Source organism: Cupressus sempervirens, chromosome 5 (genome assembly GCF_028749045.1).
Source record: "Cupressus sempervirens isolate cs-2001-9-10 chromosome 5, ASM2874904v1, whole genome shotgun sequence".
NCBI lineage: Eukaryota > Viridiplantae > Streptophyta > Pinopsida > Cupressales > Cupressaceae > Cupressus > Cupressus sempervirens.
The window spans coordinates 689,050,361-689,065,235 of NC_143122.1; the positions used below are offsets into that span (position 1 = coordinate 689,050,361).

The 14,875-nt window shown below is 36.5% G+C and overlaps 1 protein-coding gene across 6 annotated transcripts in view; it reads left to right on the plus strand.

Moving 5' to 3' along the window:
* LOC149557824 (uncharacterized) overlaps positions 1-14,875 on the plus strand; it is a 212,898-nt gene that overhangs the window by 172,810 nt on the left and 25,213 nt on the right. The window contains exon 14 of one of the 6 annotated variants that reach the window (XR_016364926.1): positions 6,468-6,547. The exons of the other annotated variants lie outside the window; for them this stretch is intronic. The gene's annotated coding sequence lies outside the window, so the exon portion shown is untranslated. The remainder of the gene's footprint in view (positions 1-6,467; positions 6,548-14,875) is intronic. 6 annotated transcript variants of the gene reach the window in all.

The window sequence follows — 14,875 nt, forward strand, 5'->3', positions numbered from 1 at the left end:
TATTGTTATCATTGCAAAAAGTATGGTCACCAAGCAAATGAATGTAGATCCAAGTTCAGTCAATCCTCTAAGAAGTATGAGTTCAATGGATACTATCATACTTGCAACAAGTTTTGTCTTTTGTCACAAGATTGCAGATCATGGATGAAGTCTAACTCGACACTGAGAAAGAAAGATAATACAATCAATTTGGATTACAATACATGGTATTGTTGTATTGCATGTGGAAAATATGGTCATATTGCTGCTAAGTAGATGAGATTCTGCTTTGGAGGATGACCTAGAAATTAGAGAAGTCTTGGAATGGCTTGTTATCATTGTCACAAGCTAGGTCACTTAAAACTATAGGGACCGAGCGTCAGCAGCTAAGGAGGAGGATTCAAAAAGAAAAGGAAAATTCAATGTTGATGAAATACGTGAACAAATGAGCAAGACAAGGAGGAAGAAGACAAAAGAGAATGGAACATCAAGTGCTACAGTTGGTGACACCTCATCCAATGGACTAGGTGAAACCTTCACCTCCAACTAAACCTTATAGGCAGGTATGGAACTGCATTATTATTGATATATCTTACATCAGTTCCTAGAATATAATGGAATGAAGTGCATATCTGCATATTGTATGATGCACAAGGATAACTCATGAAGTTTTGAAGACTAGAAAAGTTGACAAGTTACACCGACATGGTTGGTAATTGTGATGGAGCTCAAAATTCTTTTGCCTCCATTTGAAAAATCATGTTAGATGATCCTCAATTCATAAAAGCATCTTAATCTTTTCACTAGATCCCAGCCAAGCCTTTAGTACTTTTTCCAATTAAGTCCTACATTTGTTTATTTCACTTTCTTCACTTATTTAATGTGCCTCTGTATCCTACCTAACTTATCTTATACATACTTTATATACACTTTCCTTGTATGTTCTGCATATTCATTATTCTTCCCACCTTTGTCAACTAACTTCTTATATTTTTACATTCTCTTTGCTACCTTCTATATATATATCGTTGTACTACACCAGCAATGGGCATATTCCATTCCTTTGTTGATATGAATTTATTCTTAAAGCTTTCTCAGAAACAACCTTGTAATCACAAACACATCAGATATGTGGCAGCACACACTAAATACTTACGATTGAAGGGACGTACAAAAAACCATGAGCATGCGATGGCAATATAATCTCCAACATATGAAGACAACAGACGGCTACAGAAGAGGGATGCCAAACAAGGAGGAAATACATTGCAGTCAGGTATAGACCAAAGCTTTGCAATGCATACATTTAGGAGGATTACACAGGACATGGCAAATATTTGGAAGGAAACAAATAACAACAGAGTGAGCAAAACAATAAAAATCTCAAGGGGGACGTCTCAGAGGAGAAATCACACATCTCCATATGGTGGCTTTATTCACCGCTCTCACCCAACATTCCACACAAGCAAAAACCCAATGAAGACAAAAGATACGTATGGCAATGTGAAGCATATATCATTAAACTTTGAAGGCACTTGTGCATGGACCGCTTGTTCTAAAACATTACGATGGAGCAACGAAAGTTGAAGACGTAGGCAAAATACTCTTGCGACACGATTTGATTCACCAGAGCTCATATACGCAACTCATATTGAACACAGAATATAGTCATTCTCGTGGAGATCATTCGTGACTGCAAAACCAAGTCGTGTACCTGCCAAATCATCACGGTGAACAATATTGAAGGCAAAAGGATTAATTTGAGGTTCGACGATGAATAATAGTTGCATGGATTTAGAATATTATTATTAGGAATGTCATGAATAATGTCTTTTTAGGAGTGCGCAGTTAAGTCTGCGGATGAATTATACTTTGAAAATAGAAATAATTAAGAGCATATTACCAAAGGGTGTGATTAATGCCTCTTATGATAGGAAAAGAATTATTATTATCATCAAGGTGTAATTATCGAATTCTAACACCATGGCTCTGGACTTTCAAAAGTCGCATCCTTTAGAATTAAAAGATATATATATGGGATAAATTGTAAGGACAAGGGAATATTCAAAGTAGTATTTTAATATCTACTTGTATGGAGGAATAAGGGCTATATTATGACTTTGTAATATAAATTCAATTGTTTTATTTTTATAATAAAATAAAATGTCTTGTTTATTTTTAAATGGGATGGAGATTTAAACTGTAGATGAATTGTCCGTTGTAATTATTTTTTGAAATTTTCTATACAATTTAAATGTCAGATAAGTGGACATGGTCATTTAGCATCTTAAACTCGAACATCACAGATATAGTGAAATACCAAATTGTTTCTATATTTGTGTCCAGTTTGTCTCCCTACCAAAGGAGTTAAAGTTCAATTTGGACTAATTTAAGATTGCATAAATATTTGATCTGTCGCATCTTGATTATTTAATTGGCGGCAGTACAAGTGCATAAGAACTTTATAAAGTTGTATGTGAAAATTCATTGAAGTTGACTCTATTGACCGGATGAGTAGAGGCACTGGTCTTTCTATTATTGAAGTCAGAAAATCTATATATTCCTTCTACAAGCATCAGATCCATTATTAAAACCTTATACAATTCATTCAATTCAAACACTCAACATCTAGTTTCATTTTCAATCGAGTTAAGGACTTTGCTAGCCGAAGAACTCGAAAGTTTAAATTCGCTTTAGAAAAGCTCTGAACCAAGTAATCAGGTTTGAGGATGTCTATCTGCCTAGGTGTAGTGGAACCTGAAGTGTAGGGGAATCAAGGTGATTCTCATTCGTTGGCCAAAATTGATTGCAGAATCCTATCGGAGAAGTGGCAAGCTCTTGGATTTCCAATTTGCGGTTTTGGGAACCAACAAACTGGAGGCACAATATTGACAGAGTTAGTAAAGTTGTGGATAATATTGGTGTCTTGATTGAGTTTGAAATGACACTATAGTGTTAATCAAGAAAATGTTGAAAATGGAGCATGACCGAGTTATCAAATAGTGCATTTAATATGCCCTAGTAGTCATAAAGGAAACTCTATTGTATATATTAGGGTTTCCAATGTTGATTTTCTCACCTTGTATTCATGAAGGTTGAAGAGTGAATTTGAGTGATTTGTTAGAGTTATTGAATTTAGAAGTTTGAAAGTGCAAATTTTTTAAGGAACCAAAGTGCAGAGGAGAATTTGAAAGTGAATCGAGTGAAGTGCGAGTGTTTGATTGCCAAAACCCTAACCAATGACAATGGCTTCAAGTTCAGCAACCATGAAGAGAAAGAACAAGGAAAACACCGTGAAAATGATCCGAGATGACACATGCAAGGAGCCAAACTACAAATTACATCCTGAAGTTGCAACACAAACTAACAAGTTGGGTGTGTTATCGTCTATTCAACCTAGGGTTTTGTTGGTAATTGGTATCCATTCATTTTATCAATGTAAAATAGGAGAAATTTGTGATTATGAGCCACGAGAAGTTTGTGAGAGTTTATGTGTTGATGGGAAATTGAAAGATGAATTCAAACATCTAGAGACTAAGAGTCATGCCCATGCCCTTCATTTCTTGAAGGTATTTAAAGTGGACTAGATTCATATCCTAAGAGTCCATAACATGCAAATGTGGTTGGATGAATTGATTAAGATTACATGAGATGTAATGCATATGGTCATAGGGTATCCCATAATAGAGAAGGTTAAAACAATTCGCATGACCTTTAAAAACGAGATTGAAAACAATACACAAGCACAATGGGATGGATGTTGTTTGAAGGTTACTCCGATTGAAGATTTGGAAACAAAGTTTGGTGTTTATGTGGTCGCATACAAAATCTTTCAATCAAGCAGACCTAACAGTGTGCCATGTATAGCAGTTGACCTAGGCTGCAAAATTGTGAAGAAGGATCATAAATACGATCTTGTCGAGCTACAGTTGAAGCAACTTGCCAAGAGTATGAAGACAATTAGGGTTGCAAGGTCTAATACTTGCAAATTTGGCTCTCTATTGGTATGCATTTTCTTTTACATGTAAAATTATTTCCCCTCAGTTGGACAAGTGAATTGGAAGAAAAGTGCCCCTTTTTTTATATATCAGATCAACGATTTCATTCAGACACTAGGTAACAATTTTGATAGTGTCATGACCAAGTACTTTAATTTTTTTAAGAAAACGATGAATCAAAGACAGAGAATTCCACCACAAATAGTTGAGAAATATCATGATAATATTTTCTTTCTTGTTGATACTGACAAAAGACTTGTGAAAGTTGTGATTCCTTGGGTTGTATGGCTCGAACCCATGGATTATGAGATAAACATAGACCAGGCAACTGAGGTGGTGTAGGGGCCCAAGGTTCTGACCAGTTAGGTCAAACAACAATTTTGGTGTGTTAGGATGGTAATAAGTGTCTCAGATTGACATCAGTCAATAGGTTAGGTTTCAAGCATGTTTTGTGTTCATTTAAGCAATTTTGTTCATGTTTGTAATAAGACCTATGTTTAAGATCTGGGGCAGTCAATTTTGGAATTTGACCAAAAACATGCATTTTCATGTTTGTAATAAGTCTCTTATGTTTTAGCATTCATTTGAATCCATTTGAAGGTATTTAGAGGTTGGAAGCAATAAAAGATGAAAAATTGTCAAGCAACAATTTTTGTTGCTGAGCAATTTTTTCATTTTTTTGACAAATTTTGGAAGGCCAATAGTCATAGCCATTGAATTGTCAATCAAGCATGTAAGAAGGTGAAAGGTCAAATGTCATGACCTATATCTTGTTGTATTCCAACTGAGGAAAGGGTTGTTGATTTGAGGAGTTGAAGCAATAAAGCAATTCCAAGTTTTTGGTGGGAAATTCTGTGCAAGACATTAAGTACAGTTTTGATATCTGATTGCATTTGGTAATATCTTGTACATGTTTCAATAGAGATAGTTTCCTTTTGACTTTTAGGAGATGTGCTCAATCATTTGGGTCGTTGTAATTAAGTTTGTACAAAATTTTGGGTTTGTTTTTGTTTATTGGTTACCCTAACCTACAACTAGAGTTTGAAAGAAAAATGGACTCTCCCTTCGAAACCCCATGGTGGAAAATCTTGAAACTCAGTATGCAGAAGGGGTATAGGATGGAGTTGAATTTTTTATAGTTTATTTTCATACTACCCACTAGCTTGGAGTCCTTTGGAGGTCAATAGGCTAAGCATCTTCATGTGCTTAGCGAGAAAACAATCAAAGAAAAGAGGAATGGATGCTTGAAATCATGGAGTTAGAGATGTTTTGAGATGCCCTAGGTGTTGGCATAGTCATTTGTGAAGTGGGTTATAGAGCTAAGCAAGTTCTAGAACAAACTATGATATTAACCCTTATTAGGCTTAAATTAGTTCTCGCTAGTTTATGGGTAAGGAGGACAATCCTAGATGCCATCTTTTGGATTTTGTTAGGGTTCAATGACTTATGAAAGATTCCTAAATTTTTTTGGTAGCTTCTTTGCAAGATTTGTGAGGTTTAATGGTAAGACATGGAAATAGGGCTACGAGGAAGAGCCACCAATTAGGCCTCCTAGTGCAATTGGCTGTTTGAGCTTGATAGACTGCCCAAAATCTATTTTTTGGTCTTGAAACTTGGTGGAGAGATGGGGAACAACACAAAGGAGTGTAGGAAGGCTTGAGATCCTGGAGGGTACAAGGAAGTAGGGTGTAACGTGAAGTGTGGATGCCCTTTGAAGCTTGTTGTGTACCTAGAAGGTAGAGGTAGGTTTGGAAAGTGAATGAGAAGGGTTGGAATGGTCATTCACCACACCTCTAGCCAGTGGTAGACACTGAGGAAATAAGAGAAATATAGAGTGGGCTTAGGAGAAGCTCAAGAAAAGAGTTCTGAGAAAGTATTTGTTATTTACACCCACTACTTGCATCATAAGTGGTATCAGAGCTCAGGTTGGAGCTTGAAGTTTGAATGTTTGCACTTGATCAATGTTCTGCATCAGAGAAGGACAAGATGGTGGCAAATGCAGAGCTGGCAAAGGAGTTGCAAGAACAAAATTATGAGAATAGGCTGTTGAAAGAGAGGCTTGAACAGTTGGAAAACAACAGAGAAGATTGAGGAAGATCTCAATAAAGGAGGAGAGATTAAAGAAAAAGAGGAACAATATGTGGATGATGTGTTACATCCAAAATTTTTGACCTATTCAAAAATTTATTATAGCCGTTGAGACGATTAGTTAAAAGCTATTGTTTTTCCTTGTTCATGTGAAAAGGGTAGTTATATTTAACCGTTGTTTCATATGAATTTGGTGGTTGTCAATTATTATGTATAATTGTTTATTGATGATGTTAGTTAACCGTTACTTGTCATATGTTGATGATGGTAGTTAGCAATTTCTTTTTTATTGAATGATGGTAGCTAACTAATTTCTTTACTACTATTTGTTTTATATGTTGGTATGGATTTATCATAGAGAACTTGTTATTATTGTGCAAAATGTGGCACCGGTTGTTGTAGGAGCAAACGGAGGGGGGAAGCATTGCGTAACAAGATCTACGGAATGGGGCACTACCTTAGTCCATTTATCCGATTGATAGGTATGACCTCTAACTACCTTGATAAGTACCTAGCAGCTGCATAACAGGGTACATATATTGGACATGCATGAGCTAGTTGGACAACAAATAAAACATTAAATATTTAAACATAATCAAAATTTGTACCTTTAACTAGTTTATGTTGGTATCCTCATCATTTCATTATATATATATAAATGCAAATAAGTATAAAGGTATGGTGCCACCATGGTATTAAATTATTCAGCTTATCTCTATTAACATATGTATACATATACATATGCATATACATTGAGAGGATATGAAGATAAAATATTCTTGCAATTATGCATGTATATAGATATGCACATCCTAATAGGTATAATCTTGGACACAATAATAGTATAGTGACATCATTTGAAAATTATATATGTGCAATTATATGTATATATAAAATTATTAATTATTCTTTTGATAAGGAGTTCTTCAAATTTTTTCTTTTAAAATTATAAGTCTTTATGAGAGACGATGAGTACACTTGGCGATTTCCTTCTTTTGAATTGGTGAACCAAAAAGCCGATAATCTTTCTTGTAATTGCCATCAAGAGTCGTGGCTTCGATAGAAGTCTTCTATATGTTTTGACATTTAAAAAGCTCGATAGTGGTCTTGCAGCGATCATCGATACTGTTTTTTTCCACCATTCCTTCTCATTTTCTTTCTCTTTTTCATACGGTTGATATTGGAGTGAAACTGAGCTGCTGTTTCTGCTATCAAAGGGACTCAACATTCTTAAATCTGTGTTGGCAATCTAGATTTTTGAGAGCCGGCCATTCGGAATTAACCAAGATCCAATCCTTCAGTGATTAGGTTATGTGAATAGTTTTGTATTCTTTATTTTGGTATATTTGCTACGTCTGAAAATCTAGATGCAAGGTAGTTTCAAGGATTTTCAATGATCAATGCTTGACTGTGAAGTAAAATAAGACTATTGAATATCTCATTCGATCAAGCTTACCAAGTTATCTAACCATGTTGAGTTTGAAATCAAATGCATATGTAATGTTATGATTCCATTTTCGAATCAGCTTGTCTTCTATATCTGAATTATAATCCTCTGAATTTTCTTAAGAGGAGTCCTTGAGTCTTAAAGACGGCTTCATGCCAGTACTAAAATATTATCTTCCTTCAACTGAGTTTCAACAAATGAATTGATATCCTCTACGAACAAACACCTAGGACTCACCTCGGCTGGTTGGCCAAGAGAGAGAGTGTAGAGGTGGAAAGGAAGTTCTGCAAAAACAAAGAACAGGAATCAGAATTGATATGATCACTTTATATTTTTTTAAGAAGAACTATTCAATAAGCTCATGCACATCCAATCTATTTACCCTTTTGTCAAGTTGAGTGGTGGTGATCGGGTATTAGAAACTCATAAGAACCTTGGCCAAGGTCGTTAAAGGCATGCTTGCCTTCTATAGATCACATGATGTCGATGGTGCCAATTAATCAAACATGCCCGTCTATTACTAAGCGGACATTCTAAACACCTGTATTGCTCAGATGGCTGAACTAATAGTGCCCCAAGCCTAGCCTCGGGGTAGGGAGGGCTTTTCTTATCAAAAGATTGTGTGGGGATTTATATGGTCTGCGGTTGGGAGGTTAAGCCTAAGCTAATGCTTCTCCTTTTATTCGAAAGCCGAGGCTTGCACAACCATTACGTGACTCTCTAATTAGATTTTTTATGTTGTTCTACCCTTCTTTACTATGCATTTATGTTCTTTTGTGAATATCGAATATCATAGAATAAATGGTAATGATTTAATTTCTTTCTGTAATTATGATAGAAATAAGTTATTTTAGTTGGATGTTAATTTAGTTAATATCACATGAAATGGACTTGAAGATACACTTCGGTAAATTGGTTGAAGTATTGTTTTTCATATTTGTTCTTAATTCAGAATATAGCTTTATCTTTTTAGTTAAGAAAATTCGTTTGCTACATGATGAGTGCGAAAAAATGCCTGTAGACCAAGCAACCTTCATAAAAGCCCTAGAATCTTTTGGTAGCAAATCAATCGACACTCATATTGTTGGGGGGAAGATGAACCTTGATGCTATAATGGATTGGATGGAGGCTCTTGAGAGTCACTTTGAATGCCATGGGATAACATAGGGAAAGAAGGTGAGGTTAGCACAGTCAAGAATGAAGGGAGCAGCCCTCACATGGCGAAACTTCATTCAGGAAGAAAGAACAAGAGAAGGAAAGGACATGATTACCTTATAGAAGGTAATGTCAAACATGATTAGGGACACCTATGTTCCTAAGGACTATGAAGTCTAATTGCACACGAGAAGGCAAAACTTGAGGCAGAAGGAGCTGAATGTGAGCTCGTATATTGACGAATTCCATAGGTTATGTATAAGGTCAAGGATGGTAGAACCAGAAAGTGTGAAGGTGGATAGATATCTAACTGACCTATGATACAATATTCAAGAGGAAGTAAGCATTATATACCCCAATACAATGGAAAAATGTTTTCAGTTGGTTGTTAAGATTGAGGAGATAAAGAGAAGGCAGGAGAATTCAATCAGGGGCAGAGGGGGAAGAAATAATCAGCAAAGAGATAGATGAAACTTCCCTAGAAATCAAGACAGGAGACCAAAAGATCATCAGCATAATGAACAGAGGAATGATAGTGGTAACAAGGGTGAAAATTCTCATAGGGGTAGCTAAGGATTCAGAGGTCAGAGGAGACCATTTGGCAGAGGCAGAGGCTATGAAGGTGGAAGAGGAAATGGAATCCTAAGTGTTACTCTTGTGGACAGCTAGGTCATACAATGGCTCAATGCCCACTCAAAACCACAAATCCCCCTAACAATGCTAGAGGTAGAAGGAACAAGTTAATCATGAATGATGAGGCTTGTAGCAGTAATAGTATAGCACAAGTTGGGAATACAGCATCCATATTTGATGGGAAGAACATGATGCTAAGAACTATGTTGAAGATGTCCTTGAAGTCAGAGCCACCACAAAGGAAGTCTATATTCAGGACTCAAGGTAAGGCTTATGGTAAACTATGCAAAATCATAGTTGATTTTGGATCCACAGAGAATTTTTGTATCTTTAGAAATGGCTGAGAAATGTAAACTCAAAAGATGACCTCATGTAGCCCCTCACAAGATCTCATGGTTGAATAAGAGCCATAGTTTTACGGTAGAAGAGAAAGCATGGGTAGATTTTTAATTAGGTGAATACAAGTATAGAGTCCTATGTGAAATCATCCCTATGGTTGCCTGCCATTTAATCCTAGGGAGGCCATGGCAGTATGATGTGAAACCCCAACACAATGGGGAGAAGAACACCTATTTGATAGAGAATGATGGCAGACAGTTTAGAATGGATCCACTACCTGATCACATGGTGAAAGACAATGGTGACAGTGGAGTTAGACTAATCAGGGGTAAAGAGTTCTTGCAGATGACCAAGGAGGAATATTTTCAGGAGTATGCCCTAATAGTGAGGCCAAAGGATGAGGTCAAGGACAGAGAGCCACTACTGCAGAAGTTGAAGACTTGTTAAGACAATACCCCTCATTGGTTGAAGAGGAAAAACCAAAGGAATTGCCACCTGTCAGGAGCATAAGCCATCAAATTGATTTGGTACCTGGTGTAACATTGCAAAATAAACCTTCCTACAAGCTGACACCCCAACAAAATGAAGAAGTAAGTAGACAAGTGTTAGAACTACTAAACAAAGGATTGGTAAGGAAGAGTTTGAGCCCATGTGCATGACCTTTAGTTTTGGCACTTAAGAAGGATGGTAAATGGAGGCTATGTGTTGAGTCAAGAGCGATCAATAAGATTACAATCAGGTATGGGTTTCCCATGCCTAGGATTGAAGATATAATGGACTATCTAGGAGTTTCATGTGTATATTCCAAGCATGTCTTAAAATCAGGATATCACCAAATTAGAATCAGGCTGAGAGATGAAAGGAAAACAACTTTCAAGACTAATGAAGGACTGTATGAGTGGCTAGTAATGTCATTTGGCTTGAGCAATGCTCCTAGCACCTTTATGAGATTGATGAATGAGGTATTAGTGCATTTCATATGTAAATTTATAATAGTTTATTTGGATGACATTCTGATCTTTAGCAGGAACAAAGAAGAACACTTGGAGCATCTTGGAATGGTGATGAGAAAATTGCATGAAGAAAAGTTACACATCAATTTGGAAAAGTGTGAGTTTTTTAAATCTAAACTAGTTTATCTTGGTTTTGTGATTTCAAAAGGCTAACTAAAAATGGATCCTAGTAAAGTAGAAGCTATTTTGAATTGGCCTAGCCCTAAGACAGTAGGTGATGTTAGGAGTTTCCATGGCTTAGCAACATTTTATAGGAAATTCATTAAAGGGTTCGGTGAGATAGTAGCTCCCATACTTGACACCATCAAAGGAAGGGTCAAATGCAAATACAAGTGGACTGAAATAGCAAAGAGGAGTTTTCAATTATTGCAGAGGAAGGTTGTAGAATTGCCCACCCTAATGTTACCTAGATTTGATAAGGTATTTACTGTGGAGTGTGATGCCAGTAAAAATGCTATAGGAGCAGTCCTAAGTTGGGAAAATCATCCCATTGCATTCTTCTCATACAAGTTGGATGAAGCAAAGCAAAAATACTCCACTTATGATCTTGAACTATACTCCATGGGAAAAGCCTTGAAGAAATGGAAGCACTATCTCATGCCAAAAGAATTTATAGTTTATACTGACAATCATGTCCTCAACTTCCTAAATAGACAAGACAAACTCATTTACAAACATGTCAAGCAGGTGGAACAGATCCAAGCCTTTACTTTTTCTATAAAACACAAGAAGGGAACTGCCAATAAGGTGGCAGATGCTTTGAGTAGAAGGATACTTGCAATTCAAGAAGTCAAGTTGCAGAGTTTGGGATTGGAGCAGATCAAAGGCCTTTATAAGGAAGATTCTGATTCTAGGGAGGCTAATAAGACTTGTTTGGTTTATGCTAACACCTTCCATGGCGAGTTCTCTGATTATGTGTTGCAGGATGCCCTATAGTTCAAAGGTAGCAGATTATGCCTCCCTAAGTCATCAATGAGGAAAAAATTATCAAAGAAAAGCACAATGGTGCACTTGGAGGTCATTTTGGGTTAGACAAGACAATAGAACAAGTGGCAAGATTCTATTGTTGGCCTAGAATGCAAAATGAGGTAAGGAGGTATGTTGAGAGTTGTTTAATTGGGGAAGTTTGTACTCCCACTAAAAAGGAAGAAATCTTGAAACTCATGAAGGAATTCTCTGATGTGATTGCTTGGGGATATGAAGATTTGAAGACATATGATAGATCTCTCATCACACATACTATTCTATTGAAGTCAAATAGTAAGCCATTTAGATAGACACAGAGACCGATAAATCCATTGTTAGAACCACTAATACAACAAAAAGTGAAGAAGTTATTCTCAGCCATAATTATATTCTCAATTCGACACTCAACATGGGTTGCTAACCTTGTTCTTGTTAGAAAGAAGAATGGGGAGATAAGGTTGTGCATGGATTTTAGAAATCTTATCAGAGCTTCAGAGAAAGATAATTATCCAATACCATTGTTAGATGAAGTGATACAAGTCATTATTGGTTCTCAAATGATGTCATTTTTAGATGGTTATTCTGGATACAATCAAGTGATGGTAGATGAAGAAGATAGACTAATGACTGCATTCACAACTAAATGGGGTACATTTGCTTATAGAAGAATGCCTTTTGGTTTGATCAACACACGAGCCACTTTTCAAGGGGCCATGGATTATGCTTTTAGAGACTTGGTGAGGAAGTGCATTATCATATACATGGATGATCTTACAATATTTTCTTGACACAGAGAAAACCACATTTGTGATTTAAAGAGAATCTTCCAAAGATGTAGAAGATATGGAATCTCCTTAAATCCAAACAAATGCATGTTTGTTGTCACTGAGGGAAAATTGTTAGCACATGTAATATTAGAACGAGGAATCTCAATCGATCCTGAGTGCATTGAAGCAATATCAAAGATTGGAGTTAGAAAAAATTGAAGTTATTCTTTGGAAAAATCAACTTCGTAAGGAAGTTCATAATTGGATTTGCAGAGATAGTAAGGCCCTTGAATGACATGTTAAAGAAAGGATAAAAGATAGATTGGACACCTGCAGCAAAAAGGGCATTTGAGGAAATCAAGCAAGCAATTGTGGATGCTCCTATTTTGTTTGACTCAATTGTTGCACTTGGAAGACTTGGAAGAAAAGAGAGACGGAGCATTGGAAAAGTTTGCTAAACATCAAGGAGTTGTCAAGAGATGGTTCCACAAAATGGCGAAGGTTAAAGAATTTCAGATTTCAGATTTGGTACTTCGCTGGGATAAGGCACATGAAAAGAAAGGTGGACATGACAAGTTTGAGAAGATTTCTGAAATATGAGGAGATAATGCATTTAAGTTGAAGACTCTAATAGGGAAGGAAGTTCAATTGCTTGTCAATGGACAATTCCTCAGACATTATTTCTGTTCTTAGGTTTCCTTTCAGAAGCCTATCTTGAACATAGTTCATTTAGGTTTCCCTTCCGCTCGTGTTTTGGTTTTCCTTGTGTGTTAGGTGGGGATTTCTAGGTTTGTCTCCCTTGTTGTTTTCCTCTTTCATTTCCCTCTCCCTTGTGGAAATTTTGGTTGCTTAATTTTTAAATTTTTTATTTGTAGTTTAGGTTGTCTTGGCTTTGTCTTCCTAGGTTTTGGTTTTCCCTTGAGTTGTCTTCCTCAGGTGGTTTGGTTTTCTTTTTCTTTTCTTTTCTTTTGGTTTTGGTTTTGGGCTTTCGCTAGGTAGCTAGTAGTTGAGAAAGTCTCTCTTTGCAAGTGGCATTTTGATTTGGTTACTTCATCTAAAGATTTCACTTAGTTTTTTTATCTCATTTCTTGGATAATTGTTATGAAGAGCATCAGAGTCTTGGCTTTCCGTCTTATGTTTTCATTAGGTTGGAATGCATACTTGATTCGGAAGGTTAATCATACATTGTGTCTTGACATCTGAAATTTGAAATTGCCACATATTTCACATGCTTAACTATTGCTCTAAGTCCATTTCAGAGAAATCATTACTCGTGAAAATTTTAAATCTTGCTTCAACACCACTATAACTCCTAAACCCATAGTGAACTTCATTGCTTACGAGCCAAGAGAAAAGAAAGAAAGGCAATACCAATTGAAAGGAATGTAAAGAGAAAAGAAAGATGAAGTTATAAAATTGGCTTTGGGGGTACGTGAAAATCTCCATAGGTGTTTGAAAGAATAATTCACTAGAAGTGGAGCAATCTCCATTGGTTTTATCGGGACAACTTTGTCGGGTCCATGGATGCTTGACTGGTAGCGGGGCAATGTCTAGGATGCTTTTGAAGTCAAGAGAAGCTTATAACTTGTTGGGACTAATCCTAAGGTTACTAAGTGGTCTTGTTGAGCTGGAAGTAACTGATTTGCACAAACTTAGGCTATCATAAACTAAAGGTGTTTGGATCTAATGTATGATTCTTCTCTCTTTTTGAGCTTGTTTTCTCTCTTTTTGATGACATAGGATCTAGTAATTAGAGATTTTGAGTTCAGATTGAGTTTTATCCTTGAAATGTTTGTAACATTTCATCTGTGGAGTTGCCAGATGTTGTGACATTCTATCTCAATATCGCCCATTTCCATGGCGCCCCTCCTTCAGTTTGTGCACAACAGAAAAGAGGCTGTGAGATAAAGTCCACCATAAATCTCCCACGTACCACTGTGTTGTGCATTTTATTTGGAGCAAATGCGAAACACAACATTCCATAGTGAAATTTGGGAAAATCAGTAAGGTGCATTTGAAGGAATTACCGCTATCATCCAATCACCTTGGAGTGTAGTTCAATGCTTGTCATGGAGAAAGAAGTAGTCAATGCAATCCACAACCCACCCAAAAATGTGCTTTCCTTGAAATTTGGAGAGCAAAAATCCCACCGCAACAGATTTTGTCCAGTAAAAACAAATTGGATGGGGTGTGCATTTTATTTGGAGCAAATGCGAAACACAACATTCCATAGTGAAATTTGGGAAAATCAGTAAGGTGCATTTGAAGGAATTACCGCTATCATCCAATCACCTTGGAGTGTAGTTCAACGCTTGTCATGGAGAAAGAAGTAGTCAATGCAATCCACAACCCACCCAAAAATGTGCTTTCCTTGAAATTTGGAGAGCAAAAATCCCACCGCAACGGATTTTGTCCAGTAAAAATAAATTACACACCCCATCCAATTTGTGCTCTCCATGTTCCTTGGAGTGCTTTTTTGCTAGAGTGAGG